This window comes from Daktulosphaira vitifoliae, unplaced genomic scaffold, assembly GCF_025091365.1.
Source record: "Daktulosphaira vitifoliae isolate Bord-2020 unplaced genomic scaffold, ASM2509136v1 Scaffold_1, whole genome shotgun sequence".
Taxonomy (NCBI): domain Eukaryota; kingdom Metazoa; phylum Arthropoda; class Insecta; order Hemiptera; family Phylloxeridae; genus Daktulosphaira; species Daktulosphaira vitifoliae.
The window spans coordinates 38,269,953-38,292,902 of NW_026099572.1; the positions used below are offsets into that span (position 1 = coordinate 38,269,953).

The 22,950-nt window shown below is 35.8% G+C and overlaps 1 protein-coding gene across 1 annotated transcript in view; it reads right to left on the minus strand.

The window, feature by feature from the left end:
• LOC126893487 (collagen alpha-5(IV) chain-like) overlaps window positions 1-22,950 on the minus strand; it is a 208,400-nt gene that overhangs the window by 132,740 nt on the left and 52,710 nt on the right. The gene's annotated exons all lie outside the window — the stretch shown is intronic.

A 22,950-nucleotide genomic window follows, 5' to 3' on the forward strand; every position in this document is an offset into this window, starting at 1 on the left:
GGCTCACCCCCCAAATTTGTGTGTATACATATAAAAAGTGGTTACAAAAAATTTCAGGCCGATCAGATAAGTTTAACCCGTGCCGACTTGGGGTTGAAAATCGGCCAAATGTAAAATCAGAATGTTATCTATATATTTATAACCAAGTTGGTCATATCAAGCTTCCATATAGCGGTAGAGTTGTAATATGGGCCAATTAGTAAGACCGGAGTCTACCAGTAGTCCACGAACTCGTGTCATCGAGACTGCTGGTCCAGTAACCGGGTATAGGGCAAGTCTCATCATATCAGCGGTTTCACGTGAAACACGGGTACTTTTCGCGACGTGACCAAGAATTCAAGGTTTTCGGGGCGGTTGGCGATTACGCACTTGTGTGTGCTTAGTGTAAAGCCGAGGGTGCTGAGGTGGTGTACGAACGTTTCTAAGTCAGGAGGGCCTAACTCGATAGGTCCCCGCACAAGGAGTCATCTCCTAGGACATACGTCTTATATATCTCATATATCTTGAGCTGAGCTAATTATGATGTGATTAATCACGGATCCAATTAGTTGTGTGAATTAGCTACCAGATGGGATGCCGAATCGTTTGAGCCATATACGACAATCGGTCATTACAATGGACCTGTTGATAAAATGCTCACTAGAATATTGAAATCTGAAGATCTGTTCAGCTTTGGTAAAGTTAATGTTCTCTGAGAGAACGTCAAACGCAGCTCTAATCAGCCAGGGTTGCCGCCTGGAAGTGTCACTGGAACTGATGTCGAGACCGACAACATAGCGTAATTCCTCATCGGTTGTGAGAGTGGTTTGGATAATTGTTGGGAGCCTACGGTACATATTGACACCAATGGGCATTGGGTGTCCTTTCTTTTGGTAGGCGTTGATCAATTGCGAGGCGGTAATTCCTTAAAGGATTACGTTTTCAAACGTTTTTCCCCAGACGTGACGAATCTTTGGTGACTCAAAGGTCCCAAGTTGCGTGCGTGTCCATATAAGATCCGGTATCTGAATGGGCGGTCTGTCTTACCATCAATTGTCTCAAGCCACCAGTATAGTGATGAAACGGCACGTGTGATTGCCTTTTTCTGGTTGCCTGAATCTCTTTTCTTACCTACATAGCCCCATCCTGCGGATGAGCTCGAGATAAACGGAACTGATATTAAATGGTTCCAAGAGATCGCGTCCACTTTCTTTTTGAGGCGAAAAGCATTTCGTGTTGCGTCGATTGCTCTATCTAAGAGATAGGATCAATTGGACGAGGGAGTAGTGGTTTGTCATACTTCCAGAGGTTGGAGTAGTGACCTTCGAGTGTATAGAATGATCTGGTATACATACCAAACTCTTCTACAACATCAGGAGCATTGCCAATAACCCGACTTATAACTGCGTCAGATCTGGTTTGCGGATCGTGTGTCTTGCGCATGATTTCCAGCAAGCGGTTGTACGTTTCTTAGTGCCTAAGTGTATTGTTCCTGCTGATTAGTCCCAGACGACTTTCTGATCAATCAGAAAATCATGGCCCAGTAATACATCGCAATACAGGTCGTCTAAAATAACCGCTGAAAAACGCACTTCTAAATCCGCTATTTTGACTGTAAACGTGGAGGTACCGTTTGTCATGGCGGTGTGTCCGTCCGCTAGACTGACCGCGTCAGTGTGTCCTTTATAAACAGTTCCGTATTTATAAGCAATTACCGGTTTTACATACGATTTATGCGCCCGTGAGTCGAGTAAAGCTGTGACGAAGCCAGTTTCGAATTCTAACTCGACTGTTGGAGTAGTAATTCTACGCGGGCATTTCTGTTGGCCATTACTCGGGTGGTTTACGGTCCGAACAGAGGGCAGCTGGTTCTTAACCGCGACGTCGGTTTGCCCACTGACAGTGTTAACTGCCATTAGTGGACTCTTCCCTAATTGACTGACATCTACCCCCTCCCCCACTGTGCCCGAAAGAATTTCGAACATTTGACTCGCGCTTTGGTCGTTCGTGTAGGCAGTGTGTTCGAACTCCGATACCCTGATTACATCCGAATTTACTGTGGCGTCCCCTCCATTCCGATAAGAGGGGTGCAGTGCCGAAAAAGTGCCAAGATCGTTGGNGTTATCTATATATTTATAACCAAGTTGGTCATATCAAGCTTCCATATAGCGGTAGAGTTGTAATATGGGCCAATTAGTAAGACCGGAGTCTACCAGTAGTCCACGAACTCGTGTCATCGAGACTGCTGGTCCAGTAACCGGGTATAGGGCAAGTCTCATCATATCAGCGGTTTCACGTGAAACACGGGTACTTTTCGCGACGTGACCAAGAATTCAAGGTTTTCGGGGCGGTTGGCGATTACGCACTTGTGTGTGCTTAGTGTAAAGCCGAGGGTGCCGAGGTGGTGTACGAACGTTTCTAAGTCAGGAGGGCCTAACTCGATAGGTCCCCGCACAAGGAGTCATCTCCTAGGACATACGTCTTATATATCTCATATATCTTGAGCTGAGCTAATTATGATGTGATTAATCACGGATCCAATTAGTTGTGTGAATTAGCTACCAGATGGGATGCCGAATCGTTTGAGCCATATACGACAATCGGTCATTACAATGGACCTGTTGATAAAATGCTCACTAGAATATTGAAATCTGAAGATCTNGACCGCGTCAGTGTGTCCTTTATAAACAGTTCCGTATTTATAAGCAATTACCGGTTTTACATACGATTTATGCGCCCGTGAGTCGAGTAAAGCTGTGACGAAGCCAGTTTCGAATTCTAACTCGACTGTTGGAGTAGTAATTCTACACGGGCATTTCTGTTGGCCATTACTCGGGTGGTTTACGGTCCGAACAGAGGGCAGCTGGTTCTTAACCGCGACGTCGGTTTGCCCACTGACAGTGTTAACTGCCATTAGTGGACTCTTCCCTAATTGACTGACATCTACCCCCTCCCCCACTGTGCCCNCAAACGTTTTTCCCCAGACGTGACGAATCTTTGGTGACTCAAAGGTCCCAAGTTGCGTGCGTGTCCATATAAGATCCGGTATCTGAATGGGCGGTCTGTCTTACCATCAATTGTCTCAAGCCACCAGTATAGTGATGAAACGGCACGTGTGATTGCCTTTTTCTGGTTGCCTGAATCTCTTTTCTTACCTACATAGCCCCATCCTGCGGATGAGCTCGAGATAAACGGAACTGATTTTAAATGGTTCCAAGAGATCGCGTCCACTTTCTTTTTGAGGCGAAAAGCATTTCGTGTTGCGTCGATTGCTCTATCTAAGAGATAGGATCAATTGGACGAGGGAGTAGTGGTTTGTCATACTTCCAGAGGTTGGAGTAGTGACCTTCGAGTGTATAGAATGATCTGGTATACATACCAAACTCTTCTACAACATCAGGAGCATTGCCAATAACCCGACTTATAACTGCGTCAGATCTGGTTTGCGGATCGTGTGTCTTGCGCATGATTTCCAGCAAGCGGTTGTACGTTTCTTAGTGCCTAAGTGTATTGTTCCTGCTGATTAGTCCCAGACGACTTTCTGATCAATCAGAAAATCATGGCCCAGTAATACATCGCAATACAGGTCGTCTAAAATAACCGCTGAAAAACGCACTTCTAAATCCGCTATTTTGACTGTAAACGTGGAGGTACCGTTTGTCATGGCGGTGTGTCCGTCCGCTAGACTGACCGCGTCAGTGTGTCCTTTATAAACAGTTCCGTATTTATAAGCAATTACCGGTTTTACATACGATTTATGCGCCCGTGAGTCGAGTAAAGCTGTGACGAAGCCAGTTTCGAATTCTAACTCGACTGTTGGAGTAGTAATTCTACGCGGGCATTTCTGTTGGCCATTACTCGGGTGGTTTACGGTCCGAACAGAGGGCAGCTGGTTCTTAACCGCGACGTCGGTTTGCCCACTGACAGTGTTAACTGCCATTAGTGGACTCTTCCCTAATTGACTGACATCTACCCCCTCCCCCACTGTGCCCGAAAGAATTTCGAACATTTGACTCGCGCTTTGGTCGTTCGTGTAGGCAGTGTGTTCGAACTCCGATNTTTCAGCTTTGGTATAGTTAATGTTCTCTGAGAGAACGTCAAACGCAGCTCTAATCAGCCAGGGTTGCCGCCTGGAAGTGTCAAAGGAACTGATGTCGAGACCGACAACATAGCGTAATTCCTCATCGGTTGTGAGAGTGGTTTGGATAATTGTTGGGAGCCTACGGTACATATTGACACCAATGGGCATTGGGTGTCCTTTCTTTTGGTAGGCGTTGATCAATTGCGAGGCGGTAATTCCTTAAAGGATTACGTTTTTAAACGTTTTTCCCCAGACGTGACGAATCTTTGGTGACTCAAAGGTCCCAAGTTGCGTGCGTGTCCATGTAAGATCCGGTATCTGAATGGGCGGTCTGTCTTACCATCAATTGTCTCAAGCCACCAGTATAGTGATGAAACGGCACGTGTGATTGCCTTTTTCTGGTTGCCTGAATCTCTTTTCTTACCTACATAGCCCCATCCTGCGGATGAGCTCGAGATAAACGGAACTGATATTAAATGGTTCCAAGAGATCGCGTCCACTTTCTTTTTGAGGCGAAAAGCATTTCGTGTTGCGTCGATTGCTCTATCTAAGAGATAGGATCAATTGGACGAGGGAGTAGTGGTTTGTCATACTTCCAGAGGTTGGAGTAGTGACCTTCGAGTGTATAGAATGATCTGGTATACATACCAAACTCTTCTACAACATCAGGAGCATTGCCAATAACCCGACTTATAACTGCGTCAGATCTGGTTTGCGGATCGTGTGTCTTGCGCATGATTTCCAGCAAGCGGTTGTACGTTTCTTAGTGCCTAAGTGTATTGTTCCTGCTGATTAGTCCCAGACGACTTTCTGATCAATCAGAAAATCATGGCCCAGTAATACATCGCAATACAGGTCGTCTAAAATAACCGCTGAAAAACGCACTTCTAAATCCGCTATTTTGACTGTAAACGTGGAGGTACCGTTTGTCATGGCGGTGTGTCCGTCCGCTAGACTGACCGCGTCAGTGTGTCCTTTATAAACAGTTCCGTATTTATAAGCAATTACCGGTTTTACATACGATTTATGCGCCCGTGAGTCGAGTAAAGCTGTGACGAAGCCAGTTTCGAATTCTAACTCGACTGTTGGAGTAGTAATTCTACGCGGGCATTTCTGTTGGCCATTACTCGGGTGGTTTACGGTCCGAACAGAGGGCAGCTGGTTCTTAACCGCGACGTCGGTTTGCCCACTGACAGTGTTAACTGCCATTAGTGGACTCTTCCCTAATTGACTGACATCTACCCCCTCCCCCACTGTGCCCGAAAGAATTTCGAACATTTGACTCGCGCTTTGGTCGTTCGTGTAGGCAGTGTGTTCGAACTCCGATACCCTGATTACATCCGAATTTACTGTGGCGTCCCCTCCATTCCGATAAGAGGGGTGCAGTGCCGAAAAAGTGCCAAGATCGTTGGCGGTATGTAAATCGTAAGGGCTGTTAGATTCGGTGTTCTGCGCGACGGTCGTGATGAATGATATGTTTTCTCCGGATGAACATTGCGAAGCAGCAGGGCGCGTTTTAAACGAAACGACGTCTAAAACACTGCGCCCTGTTTAGATCTGTTGTAAGCTGGAGGGGCGGATTAATTCCCTCCTAGCCGATTGCCGTTTCCCGATACCGACGGTCTGCTTGGGTACTGGCGGTGCCAGTGTCGCTCGCCGCAATATCGGCACGGGGTTGGCGGTGCGTCCGCGTTTGCATAACCCGCTCGCTGGCGGAGCGTACCGAGGTGACGCGATCTTATCTACGTCATGCGCTATCTCGCGTAGATCGGCGAAAGACGCTGGGTACATTAACCGTATCATAGCGCGGTAATCGCCCCGTTAACTGTCGCACAAGATGTTGTTCTGGTAACCCACAACGTACTCGCGCGGCCAAACGCTGTTTATGAATAATAAATTCGATTAACGTTCGTCGGGGGCCCTGTCGCGTCGTTCTTAAGTCCGTCTCGAGCGCAGTCCTGATATCGATATTGTCGAACTCCTCGAGTAATTCGGACCTAAATTCCGTCCATGGCATCATCTTGTTTAATTTAATTGCTCGCCACCTATCACCTGCTCTGTCGTTCAGAAACGGGACGACGATGTTCATCCATGCGGTTAGGTGTATACCGCCCTGACAGAGTAGATCCTCCGCTCTGTATAGAAACTCCCGTGGGTCCTCTTCGTTTCTCCCGTAATATTCAGGTAAGCAGGCGCGTACGGTGCGTAGGTCGTGGTAAGAAACCAATACAGACCGCGAGCTACTGGTAGGCGACAAATCATAAAAAGACCGACGACCGTTAGCGCGTAAACAAAAAATCGTTCGGCTCGTTCTCATATGTATGAGTGCGCGGAATATGTTCGTCTTGCCAACCCGTGCTACACATCCGTGGTAGCGACGCTTGTCCGTACGACCGTCTCATGTTGCGGGCTTCTTGCGCTTTGATGTCCGCGAGACGGTCGTGTAGTGTCACGTCAGGTCCGTCGCTCCCGATGGACCGACTGTAATGCGATGCGCGTCCGATCGTCGACTATCGTTTCATTCGACGTTAACTTGACGAAAAGTCGGTTGTGCAGCAACATGTGTGGACGGCAGCATATTTTGACTGATTCGCTGCAGCATGTTTGAAATCTGTCACTGTTCCATTGACATACGTGACAGCGACTTTTCTACATCAGTCATCCGTGCCTCGATCCGCGCGTTATTCGAAATGTCGCGAATGTTCTGTCGGATACTCTGTCCGATGTTCTGTTGAGGATATCCTCAACGTACGGCGTGCCTAGTTGTTTGCTAGCGCACGTAATTTCCCTCGGCCGTTCGATATCAGATTCGTCGTGTGATGTGCGTAGTGCGAGGTTCACCGGATGTTCTTCCGGTAAAGGTCTTACGTGCGCCGGGCCGCTAATAGTTCGCGTCGAGTTCGCTGACCCGGTCCGTGAAGTTGTCTAAAACCCCCACTTTGGTTTCGCGGACCGGAATTTCGCTATAGAGCGGCGTACGGGGCGGTAAAATTTCAGTAGTTGGATTCATCCCTTCGCTACGTATGTTTTCCTCTAGCATAATAAGCATGTTGGGTTTCGTCGCGTAGCATGGTAGCTGTCTGAAAGCGCATTCGCGACGTAATTCAGCGCAATTCATTTGTGCCAATGATTTTCCCGACATATTGACCGTGAATATTATGTTTATTTACCCAACCTTTATGATCAAATGTATGCAACGTTAATAGTGGAGATAAACAATAACTCCTTGTACCGTCATATTTGCTACTGCTGTAGATAAACACGTGTTATTATTATTGCTATTGTTGTTATAAGTACCGCGATAAGATGGTACTTACTGGCCGCCGAATATGATATGGCAGCGAGGGGACAATAATAATAACGGTTACCTAGGAATCGGCCGCTTTGATAAGGTCAGGCGAAAATATACTATTTTTATCTACCAAAAGACTGTAACTATCGGCCGGAAATTCACTTCTTGTCGATATCAATAAGGTCTTTATAACAAACTGTGTAACCAACACTTTTCAACAATATATACGGCGGACTATATTAGATAAATTGCTCTAACTTTATTTTTATAAAAAAAAAATTTTCCCAGAGACCAGGCTGAATCTAATCCCGCTAACACGTAACTGTGAATAACCCAGGTAAAAATTCACTGCTGTCACCAGTGAAATTCGTTCAAATAACTATATGAACAACAAAACTTCTAAGGGAGACTTCACCGTTTCAAGTTAAAACTAAAATCTAGTATAATTAGAAATAAAACTGAATCGGCCCAAAGCCTCTTACCTTAACTTCTCGGCCGGTTTAGATTCCTCCTTTCGGGGAGCCAGTTTTCACGTAATCCAAAGAAGAGATGCGCGCGAACGAGTGGCGTGTGTTACTCAATACCGCAGATAAAAATGTATATCAGTTACAATAAATTAAATATTCAACTATGCGTATACTACATTAAGCCGCATTAGTTAGTTATTAACGGTATCAATGTACGTTTATACTTGTGATGAATATATGTATAATATATATATAATTCGGCGGCGGCCTTATCCGGTGTTAAGGGCGGGGAGACAACCGATTGTCATATTAATTGATGGACGGCTGATATCGAGAGAGACACGGGTGAGCGCTAGCCTAGAGCAAAAGGCGGTGCCGTGTCACAATTAATCTAGTTCCATTACATAAGCCCTTCGTTTTGTCTATTTCGAGACGTAGTCAATGTGGTGAAAATTCCATTGGTTTTATCGTGTTTAAGAATTCTGAGGGATAGTTAATAGCGCATCTGCTGGCTGACTTTCATCAATACTATCGATCGAACTATAAATATGTTCTGAAGCATTTATACGATTTAGAATATTATCATTTATTACATGACATTCTAAATTTCTTAGACAGGGTACCACATGATCAGCATATTGTTACATGTCGCATGGTTCCCATTGTCCTTGGAAAAACAAAATTTTGTATTGGCTCTTTTGTCAAAAATTCATTCTCCAACCTGATTTAATTGCTATACGGCAATTTGGGTATTTTTTCATTACCCATATTTAAAATGTACTCACTATACCATCGATCTGTTTGTGCTCTCATATTGGTGGTCAAAAATTGCATTGAGTAATAAATGACCACATTGGATTACACTTAATACATGGATTTACTATTTGTGCCCGATTTACTCTCTGTACCACTGTCAATACTTGACGAAAATCGCCTCCAAACATTACAGGCTTACCACCAAACCATGAATTATTTTGCATCAAATCTCGCAAAAGCTTCTTATCGTTAGCTGATACTTGTAATGATGCTGACATAGGAGTTTCATTCCATATAATTAGCGGAGAATCTTTAATTTTGATTTCTTGTTTACTACTATGCCTAAGGGAAGAGGTGCTTGTTTCGCAAATGTTAAGTGGTAATCCAAAAGCTGAATTAACTGTAGTTCCATCTTGAAGTAATGAAGCTGCAATCCCAGTTAACGCAACACTGATTGTAATTTTACCTTGGGATTTCAGTTTGTGATTTAAAGCTTTATATAGTGTAGTTTTACCCGTTCCTCCTGCGCCATTTACAAAGAAAATTTTTTAGCTCGGAGTTTGAGAATTATTGATTGCGTCTAGAAACATTTTGTAAACTTGTTGCTCAGGATTTAATTTCTCATACATAGTAATGGCTTGATCTTCGAGGTGTTGTTGGCTGACTTCTTCAATTGTCGTGGCCTCTATATAATTTCCTTCAGGTAATTCAAGACCAAACTCGTGTAGATGTCGACCGTTTGCTTCCAACACATCTTCAATTGACCGTAAACGCATGTATCTAAATTGATTACCATATATTTCTGCTCGATTATAGTCTCCTGTCATTTCAAATTAAAATTCTTCAAATATATCTAATGCATCTGTTGGGCCATTATATGTTAAAATATATGCAAACATATTTTTAATTTGAAAACAGGCATTGAGCTCAATACTACAACCATTGTTTGAAGCCATAATCTATTGTTTTCTAGTAATCCTAATGTTTTAACAGCTTCGACAAATGATGGTTTCAGGTTCCCATCAACAGTTCTGAAATCTTCAAATGATGTAGGATTTGGTCGATGTAGTAATAGAATTCGTAAGGCAAATCTTTCTTGTTCTTGTGTCGAAACACTGTACATTTTACCAATAATATTTTAAATGTATCGTTTTCTGAGTTCCCATTGGTTATTTACAGAAAATTGACGTGTTGTTGGTAAATCTAAATAAAACAATGAGCTATTATCATTTGATTATTTGATTTGCATTTAGTTTAAGAAATACTTCTAGTTGTGTAAGTTTATTTTGGGCATTTTCCACTGTTAGTATTCCCTGTCCTTCTCGGAATTTAACTTTTTGCATACCTGGTAAATGAATCGGTAATCGATGAATAATATGACTACTATCATGATTTTTAAAGGCAAATATACGTCGTATAGCTTCAGGAGCAGAAATATAACGGATGTCTAAGTAATTTGAAATCTCGTTAACTTCGGACAATTGTAAAGTTGCACTGCATGACCTTTCTAAACATACTTATACAAATATTTAACAATTTTTATCGATGAACATATTTCAATATTCAAACGGCAAGCATATCTCGAAAGTAACCATGGATTGTATGGTAGTACTACCCAATTATTTGTCATTTTTATATTCTGACCATCGACTTTTCTCAATGTGTACCTTCCAATTGTGGTCTCACATATAATGGATAGCCGTTTATACCATCGAAAACTGTGTCGTTTCTGTAGTCTTTTGGGAAATTCTTTGTGCATTTAACACCTTCGCCATTATCCTTCACGCAAACGCTATCCGGATTAAGAAAGTATATGGTCCATGAATCATATTTCTACTCACGATATCATAAAGTTTGGGTTCAGCTTGCGCGTCTGGAATTGTTGCTCTTACTGTTCGTTGTACATCATCTGCTGTTTTTGGTTTGAACGCTTTGTCTCTACTGTCAGTAAAATATGAACATGTGGTTAGCCACGTTTTTGCCATTCAATCGTGTAAACAAACGATTTTGATTTTCTCAAAAAATTATTTACTGTTAAATCTTTAATGAGTTGGTCAACTTTTAATTTAAAAATACGTGCAATTAAATCTGGGGCGTCAGTTGAATTATTGTTGGATAAATTCGCTTTAATTTCGGGCCAATTCGGGTTACATGTTATAGTAATAAAGTAATCAGGATTTCCACATTTGCGCACCGTAGCCATGGCATCTTGATAACATTGAGTCATATATCTGGGAGATCCAGTAAAGCTTGATGGTTAAATTATATGGCGACTAATTGGAACATTTAAGTCGCCTGCTAGTGCGTCCGTTAAACCTTTATATGACTCTGCTCGATGTTTGTCTTGATTTAAACGAATGAAATTTAATCTGTTAGCTTCACAACGAATAAAAGCATCAAAAATATACTGTTGTTATAATAATCCACTTTGATGTATAACTGAGAAAATTGTTCACGCCGAACAAACCGGCAACAATAAAGCTATCTCTGGGTAAGATGATTTCTAACTGTTGTTCGCCTTGGTCCATGATGTCGTAGTGCTGGATCCCGACCTAGTTCACCATTAGCAAACTATAATGGATAAACTAATGGATCACTATTACGACTTGTGTATGGAAATATAGTATAAGGATATGGATTTTCATAGTTCTAAATTGTCGCTCTTTAAGATAAACACGTATATCAATGTTAATTGGTGGAATTCCATTATCTTTTTTACAAGCAACACTGCCACATCATTTGATGTTGGAGCATTATGCCGTCTACGATCACCGTGGGTTGAAAATGTCATAGTTACATTTGTTGTTTGTTGATTAAGATCACATATAGTTTTCATATGACCATAAATGTTAACAAAAAAGATAGCACAGTGGGGGGACGTGGCATAGTTGGCTCTAGTATGAATTTAATCTGACAGTGGTTATAATCACTATCATTAGAAACGCTTCGATGCAAATCTGTAGATTATGTTTTTATTTTTTATTAGACATAAAATACCGCGACAGCTCTGGCCATTGGTCTGTCAGTAAATTACATTATTATTATTACAATTTTTGCATAACATTTATACATATTATATATACAAGTTATATTTCTTTATAAAAAGTGGATTTTTTTAAGAAAATAAGTAATTTTTGAATTGCGGTTGGTTCAAGACTGAGGATTTCGTATAGGTGAGTGGTTCCGAGGGTTTCCATACGATTTGGTTGGTTGTTTCTGCACTCAGTGAAAATGTGTTTGATCGTGAGTTGGACACCGCAGGTGGTGCAGTTTGGTGGATCCTCTTTTATCATAAGGTGTCGGTGGGTACATGAAGTATGACCTATTCTTATGCTGTTTATAATTGTTTCTTGTCTTCTAGGACATCCGAGAGGGGGAGGCCATGGTATTATTGATTTTTTTATTTCGTTGAGTTGTTTGATTTGACCAATACTGTTGCCATCTTTCGATTGTGTGGTTTTTGATAAATTTTCTTGTGTCGGTAAATGAGAAATCTGGTATTGTGATAGCTTTAGATGACGTGTGCGAGAGTTTGGCGGCCTCGTCTGCTTTTTCGTTGCCTGCTATATTGCTATGCCCAGGAATCCACATGAACGATATGTGTTTACCGGCAGACCGTGCAATGTGACAGGCGTTCTGAATATTTGTTGCTATGTCAGTAGGGTTGGTTGTATTTCTAAGGCTTATCAATTCACTAAGAGAGTCATTTAGTAGAATACATAGTTTGTCATCGACGTTTTGTGTGAAATATTTGATGGCTTCTAGTATTGCTATGGCTTCAGCTGTGTATATTGAACATTTGTCAGATAGTTTGAATTGAATTTCGATGGCGTCAACATATGATTGCAGCTCCAACTCATTGATCTGTTATAGATGCGTCAGTGTAAATCTGCGTGTGAGGTTCGGCTTTAGCTATGATTTCATTGAAGTGGTGTTTATATATTTTAGGATTTGTGTCTTTTTGGGAGGTGATGGAGATCGAGGTTTATCTCTAGAGAAATTGTCCAAGGTGGCTGAAGTCTAATAGTAGATGGTATGATATAGTTAAGGTCAAATTTATCTTGTAGATTTTTAAATACCCTTAAGGGAGACGAGGAGTATCCTTCTGGGGATCTATATACTCTGGCTGCCTGTAAAGTTTTCTGCTCTGCCCATCTCAGTGATAGGGAGGGTATTCCTGCTATATTGGATATGCTGTCAATGAGACTGGAACGGAATGCTCCTATTGCAAGTCGCATACCTGAGTTATGGAGTGTTTCAAGTTTTTTTAAGTGCCGGTGTTTTGCTGAAGAAAAAAGGGGTGATCCATAATCTAATTTAACCAGGAAGAGAGCTTTGTGGATCTTGATAAGTACCGAGCAATGGGCTCCCCATGATGTGTGGGATAACGTTTTAATTATATTAAGTCGATTGGCGCAGGCTTGTTTTAGTTGTAGAATGTGGGGTGTCCAGGTACTTTTTGAGTCAAATGTTATACCGAGGATTTTGATATTTTTATCGTTTTTGATTGTATGTTTGCCCATACTAATTGACATTTTATTTTTGTTTTTATTGTTGAATATAATAAGTTTGAAAATCTAAACCCTGATGTATTTGACCATTTAATTAGTTCAACTGTAGCATCTTGAAGTATTTGTTTTATTGTTATAAGGCTGCTGCTCCGACATATGGAGAAATCATCAGCATATAGCATGGGGATAATAGGCTTTTGTATTTGTTTGGAGATGTTATTTATAGCTAGCAGAAAAAGTGTTACTGAAATTGAAGAACCCTGGGGGACTCCATTTTCTTGTATATAGATATCAGATAAGCAGTTTGATGATTTGACTTGAAAGGAACGTTTGAGTAATAGGTTTTTAATGAAATTGCGTAGGTTCCCTTTGCATATTATTTTGTTCAGTATGTGCATTATTTTGGGCCTCCAGGTGGTGTCATAGGCCTTGGCAATATCGAAACTGATCAAAACTAAACTTAGTTTGCTGTTCATAGCAAAGATAATGTTTAATTTTAACAAATTAATGGATTATTCCAGAAGATACATAATCTCCTATTTCCTTATTTATATTTTGATTAGTAGTTCTTTGATTTAAAAACATAAAAATGAATAAATACTGATTCTAGTTATTAAATTTAGTATATTAAAATTATATTCAATAATTTAATATTGTAATTTATACGGTGAAATTATAAAAATAACAAAGAAGTTTTAATTGTTTCACTTATATGTGTATAAAAATTTAAAGGGCTTGATGCAATATTTTTCAATAAAATCTGTTTATTACTATGAATAAATTCATTGAACTACAAGAACAGAGTCATCATTTGGGGGGGGGGGTCAGGGTGGGCACCACACTTCTTGCTTTATAAAAATTCCCAATTGGCCTGCAGAAATAATGCACCAATTTTTTATACATCCATTCAAATTTCAAAAAACATTATATTAACATGTTTACATGGGTCAAAAAACAAATATTCTGGTAACAATTAAGTATACAATAAATAAATCATTCTGATATTCGTACTGGAGGACGCTATTAAAATAGTAAGTATTATTATAATTTATATTTACTACTTATGTTGATTGTCATTCATAATGTATGAAAAATTAAAAGAAGAATAATTAGTTATATCTTTTCCAAAATAGCATATATATTCATTTCGCACATCCAAAAAAAAAAAAAACTGAAATGACGCCCTGTAACTTTCATCAGAATCAAAAATATACTTTTCTAAATCAACTTTTCGCGCTGTTTCCTTTTAAACATAATGCACTTGGCTTATTATATTCGAGTCCCATTTTTATCCAATTCAATCCAATTTAATATATTTATGTTTTCACCAACTGCGCCATGTTATGATGGAAGTGGTCTTAAATAATACAATAACTATTGATGTATGATTGAATACTTTATTTAAAATCATATTAGAAACATATTATTGCTGTTTTATGCTTAAATAATAAAAAAAAATAGAAAAAATTATAATTTTAAGAAGAACTATTATTTACTCCCTTTAAATATACTATTATGACCTTGGTCACGTCCAGCTCGGCCACCATCATAAAAGTTATTTATTATTACCATTTTACTGAAAAAAAAAATGTATATTATTTAAAATATATATATGAATATTAATTCAACTTGCACACTGTTCAAATGCAACTGAGGGTAGCAATGTAGTTAAAACTAGTTTTCGACGATAGTAACAGTAGATCCCTAATCAAAATGTTTGCTGCTTTTATCATCATTGATTGTAGGCTATAGTTATAGCTATTCTATATATATATATATATATATAGCTATATAAAACTATACTACCGTCTTAGTAAATGATGTATACGTCAAAAATAAAAAGATTATTTTTTTGTATCAATAATGATAATTTAATGATGCATTTTTAGAGCTATCAAATTTGTCGTAACAACTTAGACACTGGGATATAAAGGATATGATTTATTAATATTTCGTAAAAATAGACCTTATACTTAAGAAAAAATACGTATAAGACTTATATTAAGTAAAAAAGTAGTAGCTCCCCACACACGCAATAATATTGCTTAATACAAATCAATATGCATAGCTTTTGTTTAGTTACGTTAAGTTATTAAAGCAAAATCATTGTGTACCACATACCCAACCGTTATATTTCTTGTTAAAGTTTTATAAAACATTTATTTATTATACGAATTAAAAAAAAGTTATACCTCGCAAAAAGAAAAAGTATTATGTGCATTTGTGATACTAAATTATACACATATTAATTAATCCTAACAGTTTTTTAAATATAAATATTTTACCATGAAAATTTTAGCATTTTTTAAATTTATTGTAAAACACAACTATAAAAATAACCTAGCTAAACTATGACCTTAATTAGGATATTGTAAAGTTATTTTTAATAATAATATTCAATTTTTCAAGAGAAATTCAATAACAATAATTAAGTTTTTTCCTATATTTTTTGAAATTTGAAATTAATATGTCAACAAAACAACATCACACTAATATTTCTTTTAAATTATGAAAAATCTACATAAAAGATAAATTTATTTTTATATTAAACAAATTTTAAATTAACATTTATAAAATATATACATTTTGTATCATAATAAACATAATAGTCTAATGTGATTTTGTGATCAAAATTTAATTGTCTTAGTAGAAATAAAAAGAAAGGTAATATAGTTATTGTGCGACGCGAAATACTCGGACGACCAATCGCCGAATGAAATCACGTCTCTAAAGGTTCCTTTAAATAAAATTAAAAGAAAACGTTTTTAATGGACTGTAATTTATTTATCGAGTTTAATATGTATTCTCTATTACAGTAACAACAATGGTTTATCTTAAATCTATTGTTAGTATTTATATTTAAACTAATATACTAAGATACAACAATATAAATTCTTAGCAATTAATATTTAGACAAACAGAAAATGTATAGTCTGACCTTGCTTTCTGTACCCAAATGAAGAAGGTGAATGTGTCAAGTAAAGCAGTTGAGCCCGATGCAATCAACAGAGTGAATTGAACACATAAAACCGTTAAATAAAACAAAACCAACAAAATAACGCACTTGAGTCCGTGATACACAAAACCACTCTAGGCATGCCGATACGCGAATGACACCTTTGGCGACCACTGCCACACACTATCCCAACAAGTAAACCAGTTGTGACAGGTCGCGCTCTTGTTGAAGAGAATAAAAAACCGGCGCTCACCCACCAAACTGTTTCGTCACGACCGAACATACTCCCGCCGTTTGAAAGCTTTGCTTTCAAAATTCCACTGGAGTGACTTTCTGGGTCAGAACATTTTTTTTTTAAACAAAAAAAAACCTTAAACCTATTTTTAAAACCTTATCCCTTTGATATTAAGTAAAATAAATTAATACATATTAATAAAATTATTTATCAATCACAACTTCATATACTTTAATGAGAAAATTATTAAAAAAACAATGAACAGTTATGGTTAAAATTTAATTGTCACTATTAAATATATATATATACATATATATATTAGGGTGGTTCTTATTTTTCGACTTAGGAAATTCCGTGGTCTCACTCCCCAAATTTGTTCATACACATGTAATAACGAACCAAAAAAAATTTCACGTCAATCAGACAAGTTTAACCCGTGCGCCTACTCGGCGTTGAAAATTGGACAATTAGGGTAGTTTTCTAGTATTTTGTACTTAATTCGAAAACGAGCGATCATAGAAAAAAAATTATAGGATATAAATTGTTGACAATGTTATGGACTATAAGTTTTATTCTTACACATTTTTTTTTAGACATTAGTTTTCGAGCAAAATTCAAAACTATACTATATTTTATCGATTTGCCGAAAATGGAATATTTACGAATACTACATTATATTTAACAAACATTTGGATATATGCATACATCTTTTATACAAAAATCTTATTATTTAATTATTAACAAATTCAACACAAAATACCCCAGCACAGTGAGGTCTCGGCACAGTGATGACTTAGCATAGTTGGATCAATTGTAATAATATCTGACAGTGATTAAAATCACTATCAAAAAAAAAAAACGCTTCGATGCAAATCTTTTGATAATGTTTAATATTAAAAAATTGGTGGATTATTCCAAAAGCTATATGATCTGCTATTTTCCTGAATGAAAAAGGAATTATAAAAAAATTTATTATTTCTCATAAAAAAATTCTGTTGATTCATACACTTTTCAATAAGTTATAACATTATAAAGTAAAAAATGTAAAATATAAAATCGAGAGTTTTCACACAAAAATAGCATTTGGTAGCCATTTTCACCACGAAGACAAGTCCATAGGTCTAATTTCATTTTTCTATAATAAAGTACATTACATTACCTTTAAATTAAAATGTATATAAAAGTGACAGATCTTCCGGAATATTTTCAAAAATTAAGTTGAAAAAGTTAATTTTTTGTGAAAAAGTTGTAATTTTAAATCCCCTACTGTGGGCAGATAAAGGGTTAGATTTATAAAAAATATATGCCAAATGATAAGTAAAGACATTAAGCATCTATTAAAAAAAAATTTATATTGATATGTTCATTTTTGAAAAAGTTACGGCAGTTTTTAGTAAAAAAAATTGAAAAAATTTTGAAATTTGTAATTTTTTTGGAGGTTTCCCCCATTTACGGGGAACGAGGGAAATATTTTCAATTTTTGAGGGTAATGTCTTCGACTAGATACGATTTGTGATCTTTTGACGTACCATTGAAAGAAATCCGTTCGGTAAGAGCTGAGAAAAAATGGTAACAGACACAAAAAAAGTATAAAGAAAAACACATCATAGTAAAACCAATACCTTCTCAGCTTCGCATCGAAGCTAAAATGTGGTTTGGGCTAAGGACCCCCTCCCCACCTAAAAAAAAATACACAGTTGAAAAAAAATTGCTGATATTACAAATATATAAATTATACTAATTGTTTTTTTCAGTTTCAAAATTTTTTCATCATAATAAAGTTGATTTTTTGTTATCGGGACACTTGTTTTTATAATCCTTGACAATTTGTAATAAATACTGTTTTTGATTTTCATCATTGGTTAAAATTCTGTTGTTTTCTGTTAAAAGCTGTACAGTATAAAAAAAAAATTGAATAATTCGATACATCGAACAGTTGTAACAACATTTATGTATACTGGGGTGACTGATTATAATATATACAAAAATAAATCACAAAAAGAGTATAAAATTAATTGTAATATACTTTATAACACATGGGTTGAAAAGTCCTGGGCCTAACAAAGAAAACATGGTTTTTTCATTAAAAATTGACTTTATTCTTCAACATAATCTCTATTGAGAGCAACACAATCATTCCAGTGCCGCTCTAACATTTGAATACCGTCTTGTAGAATGATTTATCTTTTGCATTAAAATAGGCCTCAGTTTCACTGATAACCTCTTCATTTAAGCGAAATGTCTTGCCGGAGAGCATTTTTTTAAATCTGCAAATAGCCAGTACTCGCTGGAAGCCAAATCTGGAGAACATGATCGATGACGGAACAATCCGATTTTTAATTCACGTAGTTTTGCTATTGTGCTTTTGATTTGTGACACGGTGCATTGTTTTGATGAAACAAAATTTTTTTTTTTGCCATATGCGGTCGTTTATTTGTATTTTCGGCCTTTAAACGCTCCAATAACGCTATATAATATTGACTGTTATTGGTATTTCCTTTCTCAAGGTAGTCGATGAATATTATACCTTGTTTATCCCAAAATACTTAGGCCATTACCTTTCCAGCTGACTGTAGTGCTTTCGGGGACTTTGGACGAGGTTCAACGGCTGTTGTCCATTCAAATGACGATCGTTTTGATTTTGGAGTGAAGTGATGGATCCATGTTTCATCCATTGTGATGTATCTACGCAAAAATTCCAGTTTATTTCGTTTGAACATGACCAAACACTGGAATCATCAACACGTTGTTGTTTTTGCTCAACAGTGAGCATACGTGACACCCACTTTGAACAGAGCTTTCTCATGGACAAATTCTCATGCAATATAAAGCCAATACGTTCTTTTGATATCTTTATGATATCGGCTAACTGACGCAACTTCATTTTACGATCATTCAAAACAATTTTATGGATTTTTTCAATATTTTCTGGGTTTATTGTTTCTTTTGGACGTCCACTGCCTTCTGCATCATCTATGTCTCTACGACCATATTTGAATCCAGAATACCAACGTTTTATTGTTGTATCCGATGGAGCAGAGTCCCCATAACAACACTTCTCAAGCCATTTCTACGCTTGAACGGTATTTTTTCCCCTTCAAGAAGCAATGTAAAATTAACACAAGAATTTGTTTTTGATCCATTATTGAAAATCACAAAAGTAGCTTCACTCTTGGCACAATAGCTCATATACTAATAAAAAGATTGCCATGAAATTTTCACAGCTGTCTTTTGTAGGTTAGTACCAACTAAAAAATTAGGTTAATTTTAAAATACTAGCGCTCTTATATGTTAGGCCCGGGACTTTTCAGCCCATGTGTTAATATAAGTTTAAAAAATTGCTTTTAATAATTAGGCTTACTAAAAAGTTAATGAAAATATTTCTTTAAAGTATTAACATTTAAATTAAAATCCTCCAGTCTTTTTTTTTTTTTGAGTGATCTGGGAATACTTTTCGGTATTGCAGAACGACCTAAAACATATTAAATTTAGTAATTTACCTATCCATTCTTTATTTTATTGCATTTACTTGAAGTAAAACTAATACAGCCTGCAAAATAGAAGGCAATTTGCTACCAGTAATTTGGCTACATTCATTACCCAAATTTAATATGAATAATTTTAAGATTAAAAAGAAAGTTATTATTAATATGATAAACTATTTATTTACTTAATGTCAATAAACTTTTTTTTTCAACTTTGTATTTCTAATTTTTTTTTTAGGTGGTGAGGGGGTGCTTAGCTCAATCCACAGTTTTTGTGCTGAATTTGTTAATAATTAAATAATAAACGTTCAATATTTTTGTGATTTAAACATTGAAAAATATCAAATTAATTTGTTTAAAAATGTATTCTTAAGTTTTTCAATTTATTTAAAAGTTCCGAAAAATACAAAATTTAAAAAAAAATTATTTAGCTACTTTTTACACTACGGCAACGATATAAGTACCATAAATTAATTTTAATATAATAAATACATAAATGTAATTCAATTTTTATTTAACTATATTGCAAATGTTTAATATAAATCATAATAAAATGAAAGTTTGGATTGGAATATTGCTGTTTTATGCTTAAATATTAAAATAAAAAACAGAAAAAATTATTATTTTAAGAAAAGCTATTACTTACTCCCTTTAAATATACTATTACGACCACCTCGGCCACGTCCACCTCGGTCACGTCCACCTCGACCACGTCCACCTCGGTCACGTCCACCTCGGCCACCATCATAAAAATGATTTATGATTACCATTTTACTGAAAAAAAAATGTATATTAATTAAATATATCTATTAATATTAGGGTGGTCCTTAATGTATAGATGCGAAATTTTTTTTTCTTCAAAATTTGATCGGGCTACCCCCGGAATTTGTTCAAAACTATAAATAAATAATTTGTGTCAAATTTCATTCATTTTGGTCAACCCTAAGCCGTGCCTCAAGAGGGTTGAAAATTTAATCATGAGGGTAGTTTTTCAATAATTGTAGTTTATCTCAAAATTTATGACTTTTACATAAAAGTTTATAAGAAAAATATTGTAGATATAAATATTTTACATAAAACAGTTATTACTGAAAAAGTCATAAGTCAAATATTTATCTCGCTTTAAGTTAAAAGTTCAACCAAATATATGTTTAAGAGTAAAATTCTGAAATTTTCACAATTTTAATCTATACGATGAAGCGTTTGCGTTATAAAAAAATACTTGAGTAAAAGTTGTTGTTTTAAATTAAATATTTCATATTTTTTGTAAAAATAAAAAACACTTATGAATTTTTAATTTATAAGTATAAGTTAAACTTAAACTTAAATAATAAGTTTCGTTCTAAAATAATTGTAAAAAGACAACGAATCTTTTTAATCTTTTAAATAATTATAACTTAACGATAAATTAATTTTACTATTTATATTTTCAATTAAATTTTGAAGGATACAAAATTATAAATAACAGTTAATATAGTTTTAAGTGAAAGTAACAACACGAAAAACGGTGATTTTTTACACAAAAATAATAGTTTTCTTTTAACTTCGACTGAATAAAATAGATAATAATAAACAATTGTTTTATTTACCTGTGTTAGTGGCTGTAGTATTAAAACACATAGCTTTTACGTGGTTTGTTAAACCCCAATCGACCAACGTTTGATATATAGCCTCAGCCTGTGATTTAGAAGTTCCGTTTAACATCTTTGGTACTGCTAATAGAAGGTCATTTCCATTATTTGAAATAATTATAGGTAGTCTATTAACTATTGAATTACTACATAAATCAGGTAATAATTTGCCGTCCCAATGTAAAACTAATCATTTTTTAACAAAATGATGCTATAACTTTAAAAAATGCATGAATCAATTCTATTTTTTAATAATAAATACTTTATATATATCTCTTTCATTCGACATACTTTTTTTTTAAATCCGACCTTTTCCCTTTATACAGGGGGGTTGCAAACTTTTTAAAATGCGCATAGAGAGTAGAACTTGAAAATGTTCCGGAAAGACTGACACTTTTATACATATCTTAAATTAAAGCTTATGTAATATACGTTAATTTGAAGAAAAAAAAAATTTGACCTCTGGATTTGTCTTCATGGTAAAAATGACTACCGTATTCAAAAATATGCTATATTTGTGTTAAAATTCTGGGTTTTGTATTTTATTTTATTTTAAAATACCTGAGAAGGGGAGTATAGATTTTCATAAACATTATATAAATTAAAATTAATATATCATAGAAAGTTAAACTTATTTAAATTTGTTTGCTTCTTTGAAGTCGAGAAAAATAACTTTAAAATTTGAACTAGCTTAAATAACCAATTTTTTCATCTTACGGCATCGACGTATGGTTGCTGAGTTGGTAAAACTTATGTTTTACACGCTTGGGGTACGAGGTTCCAACCCGTATGGCAAAGAATTTTTTGCATTTTTTCTTAATTCTTTTTAAGTTAGTATACATTTTTAACTCGTTTGATTTTTATCTCATTTAGATTCAATAACTTCAATAAAGATCAAGGATCCCATAACTTTAGTCGCCCCTTGTAAGAAGAAATTTCTTATTCGTATTAAAATTGTTTTACTATATTTTAAGTTTTAGCTTCGATGCAAAGCTGAGAAGATATATTTTTGTGACTATCATTTATTTTCTCTGCTCTAACTTGACCTACTTTTTTCAACGATACGTCAAATTACTACAATTCGTATCTAGTTGAAGATATTACTCTCAAAAATTGAAAAAAAAATTTCAATTTATCAATTAAACAATAAGTTATTCCATGTTCTCCATACAGACAATTAAAATCATTAATTTCTAATGTTTTCAAAGTATTTATTGACGAATCAAGTTTGATATTATAGGTTTCAACTACAAAATTAAATCATTTTACTTTGTAATTTAATAATTTTTNTTTGATATTATAATTTGATATGATAGGTTTCAACTACAAAATTAAATCATTTTACTTTGTAAATTAATAATTTTTTTACTCTATTTGTGTGTGCTACTACTAGACTTTAATATTACAAATTTTTTTGTAACATGTTGCTATATAAATCATTTCTAAAAAAAATTATTGTTTTTTCTCCTGAATTAACAATTGATTTTTTCAAATATAATCAAATTTTATAATACACTCAATTGAGTAAATCTTTTTAACAACTTTGTTTTGATTGGT